Raw genomic sequence first — 12,898 nt, 5'->3', positions numbered from 1 at the left:
GCCGATGCTGCAGTAGTGTCGGACATGGCTGGAGACCGTGATCCGACCCCCCCCTCCCCCCATCGACTCACGGGGCCGATCAGCCCCCGATACCGACTGACGCGGCAATGTGCCGCCGCCGTCATCAGCTAGTTTCCAAAATGGGGTCACTTGTGGGGGGTTTCTACTGTTTAGGCACATCAGGGGCTCTGCAAACGTAACGACGACCGCAGACCTTTCCATCAAAGTCTGCATTTCAAAACGTCACTACTTCCATTTTCAGCCCTTACTTGCGCCCAAACAATGGTTCCCCCCCCCCCACATATGGGGGTACCAGTGTACTCAGGACAAACTGGACAACAACTTTTGGGGTCCAATTTCTCCTGTTACCCTTGTGAAAATAAAAATTTGCGAGCTAAAATAATCATTTTTTGAGGGAAAAAAATGATTTTTTATTTTCACAGCTTTGCGTTATAAACTTCTGTGAAGCACTTGGAGGTTCAAAGTGCTCACCACACATCTAGATAAGTTCCTTGGGGGGTCTAATTTCCAAAATGGGGTCACTTGTGGGGGGTTCCACAGTTTAGGCACACCAGGGGCTCTGCAAATGTAATATGACGCCCGCAGACCATTCCATCAAAGTCAGCTACTTCCCTTCCGAGCCACGACGTGTGCCCAAACAGTGGTCCCCCCCCCACATATGGGGTACCAGCGTACTCAGGACAAACTGGACAACAACTTTTGGGGTCCAGTTTCTCCTGGTACCCTTGTGAAAAGAAAAAATTGCGCACTAAAAAAAAAATATTTTTTATTTTCACGGCACTGCGTTATAAACTTTTGTGAAGCACTTGGGGGTTCAAAGTGCTCACTATGCATCTAGATAAGTTCCTTAGGGGGTCTAGTTTCCAAAATGGGGTTATTTGTGGGGAGCTCCAATGTTTAGGCACACAGGGGCTCTCCAAACACGACATGGTGTCCGCTAACGATTAGAGGTAATTTTCATTTCAAAAAGTCAAATGGTTCTCCTTCCCTTCTGAGCCCTGCTGTGCGCCCAAACAGCGGTCCCCCCCCCCACATATGGGGTATCGGTGTACTCAGAACACAATGCACAACAACTTTTGTGGTCCAATTTCTCCTGTTACCCTTGTGAAAATGAAAAATAGCGTGCTAAAAAATCATTTTTGAGGAAAAAAAAATATTTTTTCTTTTCACTGCTCTGCGTTATAAACTTCTGTGAAGCACCTGGGGGTTCAAAGTGCTCACTACACATCTAGATAAGTTCCATAAGGGGTCTAGTTTCCAAAATGGTGTCACTTGTGGGGGGTTTTCACTGTTTAGGCACACAGGGGCTCTCCAAACGCGACATGGTGTCCGATAATGATTGGCGCTAATTTTCCATTCAAAAAGTCAAATAGCGCTCCTTCACTTACGGACCCTGCCGTGCGCCCAAACAGTGGTTTATGACCACATGTGAGGTATCTGTGCACTCAGGAGAAATTGCCCAACAAATTTTAGGATCCATTTTATCCTGTTGCCCATGTGAAAATGAAAAAACTGAGGCTAAAAGAAAATTTTTGTGAAAAAAAAAAAGTACTTTTTTTTTTTCCGATCAATTTGTGAAGCACCTGGGGGGGGGTTCAAAGTGATCACTATGCATCTAGATAAGTTCCTTGGTGGGGTCTAGTTTCCAAAATGGGGTCACTTGTGGGGGAGCTCCAAAGTTTAGGCACACAGGGGCTCTCCAAACGCGACATGGCAACCGCTAAATATTCCAGCATGTTTTCCATTCAAAAAGTCAAATGGCGCTTCTTCCCTTCTGAGCCCTGCCATGCACCCAAACAGTGGTTTATGACCACATATGAGGTATCAGTGTACTCAGGAGATATTGCCCAACAAATTTTAGGATCCATTTTATCCTGTTGCCCATGTGAAAATGAAAAAATTGATGTTAAAAGAAAATTTTTGTTGTAAAAATTAAAATGTCCATTTTTTCTTTCCACGTTGCTTTAGTTCCTGCAAAACACCCGAAGGGTTAATAATCTTCTTGAATGTAGCTTGATGGGTGTAGTTTTTAGAATGGTGTCACTTTTGGGTATTTTCTGCCATATAGACCCCTCAAAGTGACTTCAAATGTGAGGTGGTCCCTATAAAAATGGTTTTGTAAATTTTGTTGTAAAAATGAGAAATCGCTGGTCAACTTTTAACCCTTATAACTTTCTAACAAAAAAAAAATTGTTTCCAAAATTGTGCTGATGTAAAGTAGACATGTGGGAAATGTTATTTAGTAACCACTTTGTGTCACATAACTCTCTGGTTTAACAGAATAAAAATTCAAAATTTTGAAAATTGCGAAATTTTCGAAATTTTTACCAAATTTCTGATTTTTTTCACAAACGCAAAAATTATCGGACCTATATTTACCACTAACATGAAGCCCAATATGTCACGAAAAAAACTATCTCAGAATCGCTAGGATCTGTTGAAGCGTTCCTGAGTTATTACCTCATAAAGGGACACTGGTCAGAATTGCAAAAAATGGCCAGGTCATTAAGGTCAAAATAGGCTGGGTCATGAAGGGGTTAAAAATTTAATAATTACAAAAAAAAAAAACATATTCCCCACAAACTGCATTGAACTACTGTACCCAATTTATTATACAGTTCTGGCAAAAAATTGAGACCACTGCACAGTTTTAAAAATATCAGCTTTCCATTCCAGTGTCAGTTGAATTCCAACCAGACTGCACCTCTTTCTACTTAATGTGCTTCTGATTAGGTGATCACCTGAGCCAAATCTTATTTAACCCCTTCACCCCCAAGGGTGGTTTGCACGTTCATGACCGGGCCAATTTTTACAATTCTGACCACTGTACCTTTATGAGGTCATAACTCTGGAACGCTTCCATGGATCCCGGTGATTCTGACATTGTTTTCTCGTGACATATTGTACTTCATGTTAGTGGTAAAATTTCATTCAAATAACTTGCGTTTATTTGTGAAAAAAATGGAAATTTGGCAAAAATTTTGAAAATTTCGCAATTTTCCAACTTTGAATTTTTATGCCCTTAAATCACAGAGATACGGCACACAAAAAACTTGATGAGTAACATTTCCCACATGTTTACTTTACATCAGCACAATTTTGGAACCAAAATTTTTTTTTGTTAGGAAGTTATAAGGGTTAAAAGTTGACCAGCGATTTCTCATTTTTACAACACCATTTTATTTTTAGGACCACATCACATTTGAAGCCACTATATGATAGAAAATACCCAAAAGTGACACCATTCTAAAAACTGAACCCCTTAAGGTGCTCAAAACCACATTCAAGAAGTTTATTAACCCATTAGGTGCGTCACAGGAATTTTTTTGAATATTTAAAAAGAAATGAACATCTAACTTTTTTTCACAAAAAAAATACTTCAGGTTCAATTTTTTTTATTTTACCAAGGGTAACAGGAGAAATTGGACTGCAAAAGTTATTGTGCAATTTGTCCTGAGTACGCTGATACCTGATTTGTGGGGGGGGAACGACTGTTTCGGCGCATGGCAGAGCTCAAAATGGAAGGAGCGCCGTTTGACTTTTTCAATGCAAAATTGGCTGGAATTCAGATCGGACGCCATGTCACGTTTGGAGAGTCCCTGATGTACCTAAACAGTGGAAACCCCCTACAAGTGACCCCATTTTGGAAACTAGACCCCCCAAGGAACTTATCTAGATATGTGGTGAGAACTTTGAACCCACAAGGGCTTTACAGAAGTTTATAACGTACAGCGGTACAATTAAAAAATCATATTTTTTCCACAAAAATGATCTTTTCACCCCAATTTTTATTTTCCCAAGGGTAACAGGACCCTAAAAGTTATTGTGCAATTTGTCCTGAGTACGCTGATACCCCACATGTGGGGGTAAACCATTATTTGGGCGCATGGCAGAGCTCGGAAGGGAAGCAGTGCCATTTGACGTTTTTGGCTGGACTTGAGATCGGATACCATGTCGCGTTTGGAAAACCCCTGATGTACCAAAACAGTGGAAACCCCCCACAAATGACAGCATTTTGGAAACTAGACCCCCTAAGGAACTTATCTAGATGTGTGGTGAGCACTTTGACCCCCCCCCCAGTGCTTCACAGAAGTTTATAATGCTCGGGCGTGAAAATAAATAATTCGTATTTTTTTCCACAAACATGATCTTTTAGTCACCATTTTTTTATTTTCCCAAGGGTACCAGGAGAAATTGGACCCCAAAAGTTGTTGTCCAATTTGCCCTGAGTATGCTGATACCCCATATGTGGGAGAAAACTACTGTATGGGCACACGTCGGGGCTCGGAAGGGAAGTAGTGACGTTTCGGAATGCAGACTTTGATGGAATGGTCTGCGGGTGTCATGTTGCCTTTTGAGAGCCCCTAATGTACCTAAACAGTGGAAACCCCCCACAAGTGACCCCATTTTGGACACTAGACCCCCCACGGAACTTATCTAGATGTGTGGTGAGCACTTTGAACCCCCAAGTGCTTCACAGAAGTTTATAACACTCGGACGTGAAAATAAAAAAATCATTTTTTTCCACAAAAATGATATTTTTGCCCCCAATTTTTTATTTTCCTAAGGGTAACAGGAGAAATTGGACCCCAAAAATTGTTTTGCAATTTGTCCTGAGTAGGCTGATACCCTACATGTGGGGGTAAAACACTGTTTGGGCGCATGGCAGAGCTTGGAAGGGAAGGAGCACCATTTGACTTTTTAAACTCAGAATTGGCTGGAATTGAGATCAGACGCCATGTTGCATTTGGAGAGCCCCTGATGTGCCCAAACAGTGGAAACCCCCAATTATAACTCCAACCCTAACCCAAACACACCCCTAACCCTAATCTGAGCCCTAACCCTAGCCCTAACCCTAAGGCTGTGTGCACACGCTGCGGATTTTGCTGCGGTTCCGCAGCGGTTTTGGCTGCTGCGGACCCGCAGCAGTTTCTGCTGCGGTGTACAGTACCATGATTCCCTATGGGAATCAAAAACCGCAGTGCAGACGGTGCGGAATTTTCCGCGCGGATTATCTGCGGTTTTCAATCCGCAGAAAAAATTGACATGTCAATTCTTTCTGCGGATTCTCCTGCGGTTTGCCATCTCCTCTATTGAGGAGATGAAAAACCGCAGGACAAAACCGCAGAGCAATCCGCAGGTAAAACCGCAGGTCTTTTGACCTGCGGATTTTACAAAATCCACGCGGATGAATCCGCACCTAATCCGCAGCGTGTGCACACAGCCTTACCCTAACGGGAAAATGGAGATAAATACTTTTTTTTTAGTTTTATTATTTTTCCCTAACTAAGGGGGTGATAACGGGGGGTTTGACTTACTATTTATGGCGGTTTTTATGTTTGGCGACTGTCACACGCTAAAAGACGCTTTTTATTGTAAAATAGTTTTTGCATCACCACATTTTGAGAGCTATAATTTTTCCGTCTTTTGACCCACCGAGTCATGTGAGGTCTTATTTTTTGCGGGACGAGTTGACGTTTTTATTGGTACCATTTTCGGGCACGTGAAATTTTTTGATCGCTTTTTATTCCGATTTTTGGGACGCAGAATGAAGAAAAACCAGCGTTTCATGAATTTCTTTTGGGGGGGTGCGTTTACACCGTTCCGCGTGCGGTAAAATTGATAAAACGGTTTTATTCTTCGGGTCAGTACGGTTACAGCGATACCTCATTTAGGTCTTTTTTTATGTTTTTGTCGGTTTTATGCAATGAAACCTATTTTATATAAAAAATAATTATTTTTGCATCGCTTTATTCTACGAGCTATAACTTTTTTATTTTTTCGCTGATGATGCTGTGTGGCGGCTCGTCTTTTGCGGGACAAGATGACGTTTTCAGCGGTACCATGGATATTTATATGCGTCTTTTTGATCGCGCGTTATTACACTTTTTGTTTGGCGGTATGATAATAAATCATTATTTTTTGCTTCGTTTTTTTATTTTTATTTTTTAAGGGGTTAACTAATGGGACAGTTTTATAGGGCGGGTCATTACGGACGCGGCGATACCTAATATGTGTACTTTTATTGTTTGTTTTTTTATTATTTCCAAAAAATGGATTTATTGAGGGAATATTTTTTTTTTTCTAATTTATTTGGTGATTTTTTTTTTAGTTTATTTTTACATTTTTTTTTTAATTTTTTTTTACTTTATTACATAGTCCCAGGTGGGACATCACTGTCCTGTGACAGATCGCTGATCTGTCACATCACAGATCACTGTGACAGATCAGCAATCTGTCACAGGCATTGAAGAAGACTTCCTCTTGCCTTTGCTTTGCAGGCACTGAGGAAGCCAGCTTCCTCAGGTCCCCGAAGGCCCCCGTCGCCATCTTGGATCCGGGGGCCTGGAGGATAGGAGCCCCCGGCAGCAGCGCTGCACATTGCGCTGCCGTGGGGGGCTCAGGGAAGCACGGAGGGAGCCCCCTCCCTCCCGATGCTTCCCTTTAACTCCCGGTACACCGCGATCATGTTTGATCGCGGTGTGCAAGGGGTTAACGTGTCGGGGGCGGTCCGTGACCGCCCCTGACACATAGTGCCGGGTGTCAGCTGTGATAATCAGCTGACACCCGGCCGCGATCAGCGGCGCTCACCACGTGGGCGCCGCTAATCGCGGTAGACGTACTATCCCGTCCACGGTCATACGGGCCCGGGTACCGTGGACGGGATAGTACGTCGGATGTCAGGAAGGGGTTAATGAAGGAAAATATAAAAAACCCTGCTGTGGTTTTCCCAATCCTCTTGCAATAGGAAAACCTGGATTGCAAAACAAGTGCTAGTAATATCCCAAAAGTAATAGGAATGAAAAAATAACTTTTAACCATGCCAAAGGAGTTGAAAAGAAAAGTATTGAGTGAGGAAAAGAAGGGCTCAATTCTGGCTTTACTAGCAGAGGGATACAGTGAGTGTCATGTTGTCTCCATCCTTAAAATTTCTAAGACGGCAATCCATTACAACAGGGTCAAGCATCAGACATTGGGGACAACAAAGCTACAGATCGACAGAGGACAAAAACGACCCTCCACTGACCGAGATGACCGTCATCTTAAGCACTGTCTTGCACCCACTGTGAAATTTGGCAGAGGATCGGTGTTGATCTGGCGATGTTTCAGCAAGGCTGGAATTGGGCAGGTTAATCTTTGCGAACGACTTATGAATCAAGCCGCATACAAGGTTATCCTGGAAGAACAGTTGATTCCTTCTGCTCAGGCAATGTTCCCCAACTCTGAGGACTGTTTTTCCCAGCAGGACAATGCGCCATGCCACACTGCTAGGTCAATCAATGTGTGGATGAAGGACCACCACATCAAATCCCTGTCATGGCCAGCCCAATCTCCAGACCTGATACCCATTGAAAACCTCTGGAATGTAATCAAGAGGAAGATGGATAGTCACAAGCCATCAAACAAAGAACTGCTTAAATTTTAGAACCTGGAGTGGCATAAGGTCACCTAAAAGTAGTATGAGAGACTGGTGGCAAGCATGCCAAGACGCATGAAAGCTGTGATTAACAATCATGGTTATTCCACAAAATATTAATTTCTGAACTCTTCCTGAACTAAAACATTAGTATTGTTGTTTCTAAATGACTATGAACTTGTTTTATTAGCATTTCTGCAAGCACTGCATTTTTTTTTTTTTTTTTTATATTTTGACCGTTTCTCATTTTCTGAAAATAAATACAAAATTTAGTGCTTGGAAATTTGAAGACATGTTGTCAGTGGTTTATAGAATAAAAGAGCAATTTACATTTTACTCAAAAATATACCTATAAAGAGAAACATCAGACAAACTGAAAATCTTGCAGTGGTCTCTTAATTTTTACCAGAGCTGTTTATTTTAGGAGTCGGACTCGGTCCGTTTTATACCGACTCCGACTCCACAACCCTGCTTCTAAGTTTTCCTGTGACTTTTTGACCTGGTGTAATTCTCTCTCGACCTGACTTGTTATGTAAGACCCCCGTCTGCACTGAACTGGGGTCACAATTTCTTGTATGTTTCTATTCCAGATCCCGGCGTCACCTCTTTTCCATTAATTTCCAGATTCTGCCGTCCTGTTGTGGAGTTGTTAATCAATATCCCGGCGCCGCGTGCGTCACCAGCCACATAGATAAGAAATCAGGTTACTGTGTCAGGACCCAGCAAGGGAGGGGGAGCGCGACAAAGCGGCCGCCACGTATCAGGTTTGTATTGTGTTCTCTAATTATGATTCTGCTTACAGTAAATATTTGACTTTGTGACCACAAATCCTGCAGCTCCGGAGTTCTTTGCCGCAGTCACCGTACGTCGCACGTCACACTACAGCTAAACCAACAATGGCTGGATGCAATATCACATTGCCATTTTTATTGCTGCTCGACGATCAGGCCAATTCTCAGCCCAGGACTCCCTTCTGATATATGTCAGAACAATTAAATCTGTGTTTTTTGTTTTTAATGACCACCACTAGGGGGAGCTCATTGTGTTGGAGTGATCTCTTAAAGGGAATCTGTCACCTATATTTAGTGATATCATGTAAAGATATCACTAAATTGTGCGTCCCATAAGGATTCTAGTCGGGCCTTTGACTCCCCCCGACCCCGCACCTTTTAGGCATAAATACCTTTTTTAGCTTGTTGTGGATGCATGCAAATCGCCACGGTCTGGTCCGATGGGCGTGGCTTAGGAGTCTTCCCCCCCCCCCCACCTCCTCGGCTTGCTTCACGTAATCTTCGTCTGTGAATACCACAGACACCGTTGGTTTCCGCGCTTGCGTAATGTAAAGGCCCCCGGCGCCTGCGCAGTATGCTTTGCCCGACTGTGGGCGAAGCATATAATCATTACTGCGCAAGCGCCGGTATTTTCCAGCACGGTCTATGCCCCGGAAGTGTGTCTTGCATGTGAAGACTTCCGGGGCATACAGCCATTGTATTAGGCTATGTGCACACGTTGCAGATTCTGCTGGGGATCCGCAGCGGATTTGGCCCTGCGGACCCCCAGCGGTTTCCGCAGCGGTGTACAGTACCATGTTAGCCTATGAAAAACAAAAACCGCTGTGCAGATGCTGCGGATTTTTCTGCGCGGTTTTGCCACGGATTACAATCCGCAGCATGTCAATTGTTTGTGCGTATTCCGCAGCGGTTTCACACCTTATCATTATGAGGTGTGAAACCGCAGATAAACCGCAGGACTTTTGTCCTGCGGATTTACCTGCGGATTTCATAAAATCCGCGCGGAAAAATCCGCAGTGCAATCCGCAACGTGTGCACATAGCCTAAGTTGTATTAGGTCTCTGCTAGGTCTATTCCATATATGGTCTTCAGTGTATCCAACTCACATTCCAAGGATCCCAGGGCGTAGTTCCAGGATGTAGACACCATCTTGCCACACCACATATATTACTAGCTTATGTAAGGTTAATAACTGATTTCATTAGCCATTTTCTCTTTCACAAATGTATACTGACTTATTATTGCAGCCAGCATTTGGTGCCCTCTAGTGGTTGTGGACAGTCACTTTACAGATGTTTCTTGCAGAATTAGCTCCTCTCTGTGCCTATGGCGACTTCAGGTACTGCTGTTCAACCCTTTTTCATACCGTGCTTTCAGAAGGAAAGCGGACAGTTTTTTTCTGTATCCTGTATACCCATTCACACGCCAAGGGAGGGTATATGGAACGGGCACCCATCTCTAACAGCAGCATTTTAAGTCACCCCATTTTAAGTCCGTTTGGGTGCATCCTACCAAGTGATCGAAGAGGTAACGATGGGTTGAAATTCCCAATTACTGCCATCTTGGTACTTCTATGAAGCCCAGCACATAACCACAGGCACAGGAGATGGTTAGTACTATATATATGCAGTGTATAATACAAGCGCTCAGACGATCGCAGGTTCCTGCCCCCTAAACACTTCAGTCTTTTTGCATCAGTCATAATCAGTCAAAGTGTGAAAAAAACGGATCCAGTGAAGATTGCAAGAAACTGATGCATCGGATCCGTTTTTTCGACGGATCTGTTGAAGCTGCAGCTTTTGGAATTTAAAATAATTTGCTGGATCCGTTTTTTTCACACTTTGACTGATTGTGACTGATGCAAAAAGACTGAAGTGTGAAACGGGTTTAAGGGAACTATGAAAGAAAAAAAAAAGTTGAAAAATAAATATAAATACAATTTTTAATCAACCCATTTCTCCAGTTAAAAATGAGGTAATTAAAAAAAAAAAAAGAGCTTATTTGGTATCACCGCGTTCATAATAGTCAGGACATATAAAATTATGTATCCCGTAACGAAGAAATTAGCAAGATGCTGTCATTTTTGCGCTTCACCCATAACCACACACTTGAGAGGGATCCAGCCAGGACAGGAAACCTACTGAAATAAAACGGTGGTACCTCTCCCCCGCTTCAGTTGGGTTTCCTGTCCTGACGGGAACCCTTGTGCTGAGACCCAGGCGGGTTGAAGATTTTATTATTTTTATTCCTACTTACCCACTCCTGCCTAGGTACTGGAAGAAGAAGCACATTCCTTCATGCCAGCCTTCAGGTGCTGGAGGCGGCATCCGCAGGTCCAGTGGGCCTTGGAGTATGTGCGGGCGTGGGCGGCGCAGACACGGGCCGGGTCTTGTCTTCTGGATCTGCTGTGCCGCTCTCCCATATCCGTGTTCCAGCTACAGCTTCATAGTGAGCAGGGTTTTCGGGGGCGCGCTCCGCTGACGTTACGGGTAAGGTATGCTGGCAATGGGCGTGTCCGAGTGACGTCTGAGGGGGTGCTCCGGAGGAAAAATGGTGGCGCCCTTGGTGAAAAAGCTGGCCGTAGCGCATGTAGACTTGGCGCGACATGGAGGGGCATCGTTTCGGGAATCGGAGGATGCGGTTCATGTATTTTTATGCAGCCGCACACTGCGGTCCGAGTGCCGGCGGCAATGCCGAGTATTGATGCGAGAGACTCGCATCACACTCGCAAGTGTGACCCCAGCCTAAAGCTAATGATCGTGTCTGATCCATGGATCCTACCAGAGATCCCTGACCTTCTTACCCAGGGACCAGTGTGCCACTCTCAAGTGAAGGGCTTCCATACAGCAGCATGGAATTTGAGAGGGCATTACTTAATCGGCAGGGGTTCTCACCAGGGCTAGTCTCCACCCTGTTTAAGAGTAGGAAACCGATTACATCAAGGATCTATGGTAGACAATTGAAGAGATTCCTAGATTTTTTTTTTTATTTTTTTTTAGGGCAGCCATTAGGGGATGCCCTGCTTGCGTCCATTCTAGAGTTTCTGCAGTCGGGGTTGGAACTAGAGTTAGCAGCTAACACTCTCAAAGTACAGGTATTGACCCTGGGTGCCTTGTATAATTGCAACCTAGCAGCAAATAAATGGGTATCTCGGTTGATAAGATTCTGTAATAGATCCAGACCGGTAATAGTCCCAAAAATTCCATCATGGGCCATGAACCTAGTTTTAGAGGCGCTAATTAGAGACCCATTTGAGCCCTTACAGGATTTATCTGCGAAGTTCCTCACACTTAAGACGGTTTTACTAGTGGCCCTAACATATGCCCGCAGGGTGAGCGATATACAGGTCCTGTCCATATGTCCCACTTACACACAGGTGTATAACGGCAGAGTTATTCTAAGGCCGGACCAGGCATATCTCCCCAAGGTGTTTCTTAAATTCGATAGGATCCAAGAGATTATTTTGCCATCCTTTGTAATAACCCTAGAAATCCAGGGGAAGAAAAATTCCATACTTTAGATATGAGAAGGTCCATGTTAGGCCAGGATCACACATGCGAGAAACTCTGACAAGTCTCGCATCTTAATACCCGGTACTGCCGCTGGCACTCGGGAGTGGAGCGTGCGGCTGTATGTATTTCTATGCAGCCGCATGCTCCGCTCCCGGGTGTCGGCGGCAGTCCTGGGTATTAAGAAGTGAGACTCATCCAAGTTTCTCGCATGTGTGATCCCGGCCTTAGAGTATATCTCCATGACCAGTCAGTGGAGAGAGGACCAGTCCCCTACTTGTAGCCTTTCAGGGTAGCAGAAAGGGGTATGGGTTATTTAGCAGTACCATTGCCAGATGGATCAAGAAGCCATTAGTTTGTTACACTCTGAGTGGTGCCCTGATTCCTGAAGGTATCAAGGCTCACTCCACCAGAGCTGTGGCTACCTCCTGGGCAGAAAAGGCGGAGGTATCAATTGATCAGATCTGTAAGGCCGCTAACTGGTCCTCACCATCTACTTTCATTAAGCACTACAGACTGAATCTGTCCTTCTCTGCTGACTTGACCTTTGGTAGAAGGGTGCTGCAAGTGGTAGTCCCTACCTAAGGTGTTTCAATTCTACAAAAAACTCTCAGGTGTGCTGTCATGGGTGAAGGGAAAACACCAAGGTTACTTAACGGTACCTGTTTTTTCCGGAACCCATGACAGCACACGTATATTCCCTCCCTTCTCGCTTTTTCGGTGTGCACTATAGCTTTGGGTGTCTTTTTTTTTTTTTTTTTTTAATAATGTGTTGTTGGTGTTGTGTAAATTAAACGGAGGTGCTCTGTACCCCAACAGAACCAGGGAAGAGGTACCGCCCTTTTATTTCAGCAGGTTCCTGTCCTGGATGGACGGAGCCCTCAGTTGTGCTGTCATGGGTTCCGGAAAAAATGGCTATCGGTAAGTAACCTGGGTGTTTTGTTTTTTTATCAATGTGAAAACAAAGTGACATATGGACCCCAAAATTGTATCAATACAAACTAAAGCTGTGCGCAAAAAAAACAACTCGCACCTAGTTCCCCGGAAACCCCCCATAGTTTTCATGTTTTACTTTTTTTTACAAAGTTTAGACATTTTAAATATAATAATAATAATAATAATAATAATAATTATAAATCTCTGAGTTTGGTATGGCCATA

At 43.9% G+C, this 12,898-nt stretch overlaps 1 protein-coding gene across 1 annotated transcript in view; it reads left to right on the top strand.

The window, feature by feature from the left end:
• Window positions 1-8,091: 8,091 nt before the first annotated feature.
• CDA (cytidine deaminase) overlaps window positions 8,092-12,898 on the top strand; it is a 72,905-nt gene continuing 68,098 nt past the window's right edge. The window contains exon 1 of the mRNA XM_073570345.1: window positions 8,092-8,202. The gene's annotated coding sequence lies outside the window, so the exon portion shown is untranslated. The remainder of the gene's footprint in view (window positions 8,203-12,898) is intronic.

The sequence above is a fragment of the Dendrobates tinctorius genome, unplaced genomic scaffold (assembly GCF_039654945.1).
Source record: "Dendrobates tinctorius isolate UK_male_01 unplaced genomic scaffold, ASM3965494v1 ptg000028l, whole genome shotgun sequence".
NCBI classification, from domain to species: domain Eukaryota; kingdom Metazoa; phylum Chordata; class Amphibia; order Anura; family Dendrobatidae; genus Dendrobates; species Dendrobates tinctorius.
This window is presented reverse-complemented; position numbering and strand designations above follow the sequence as displayed.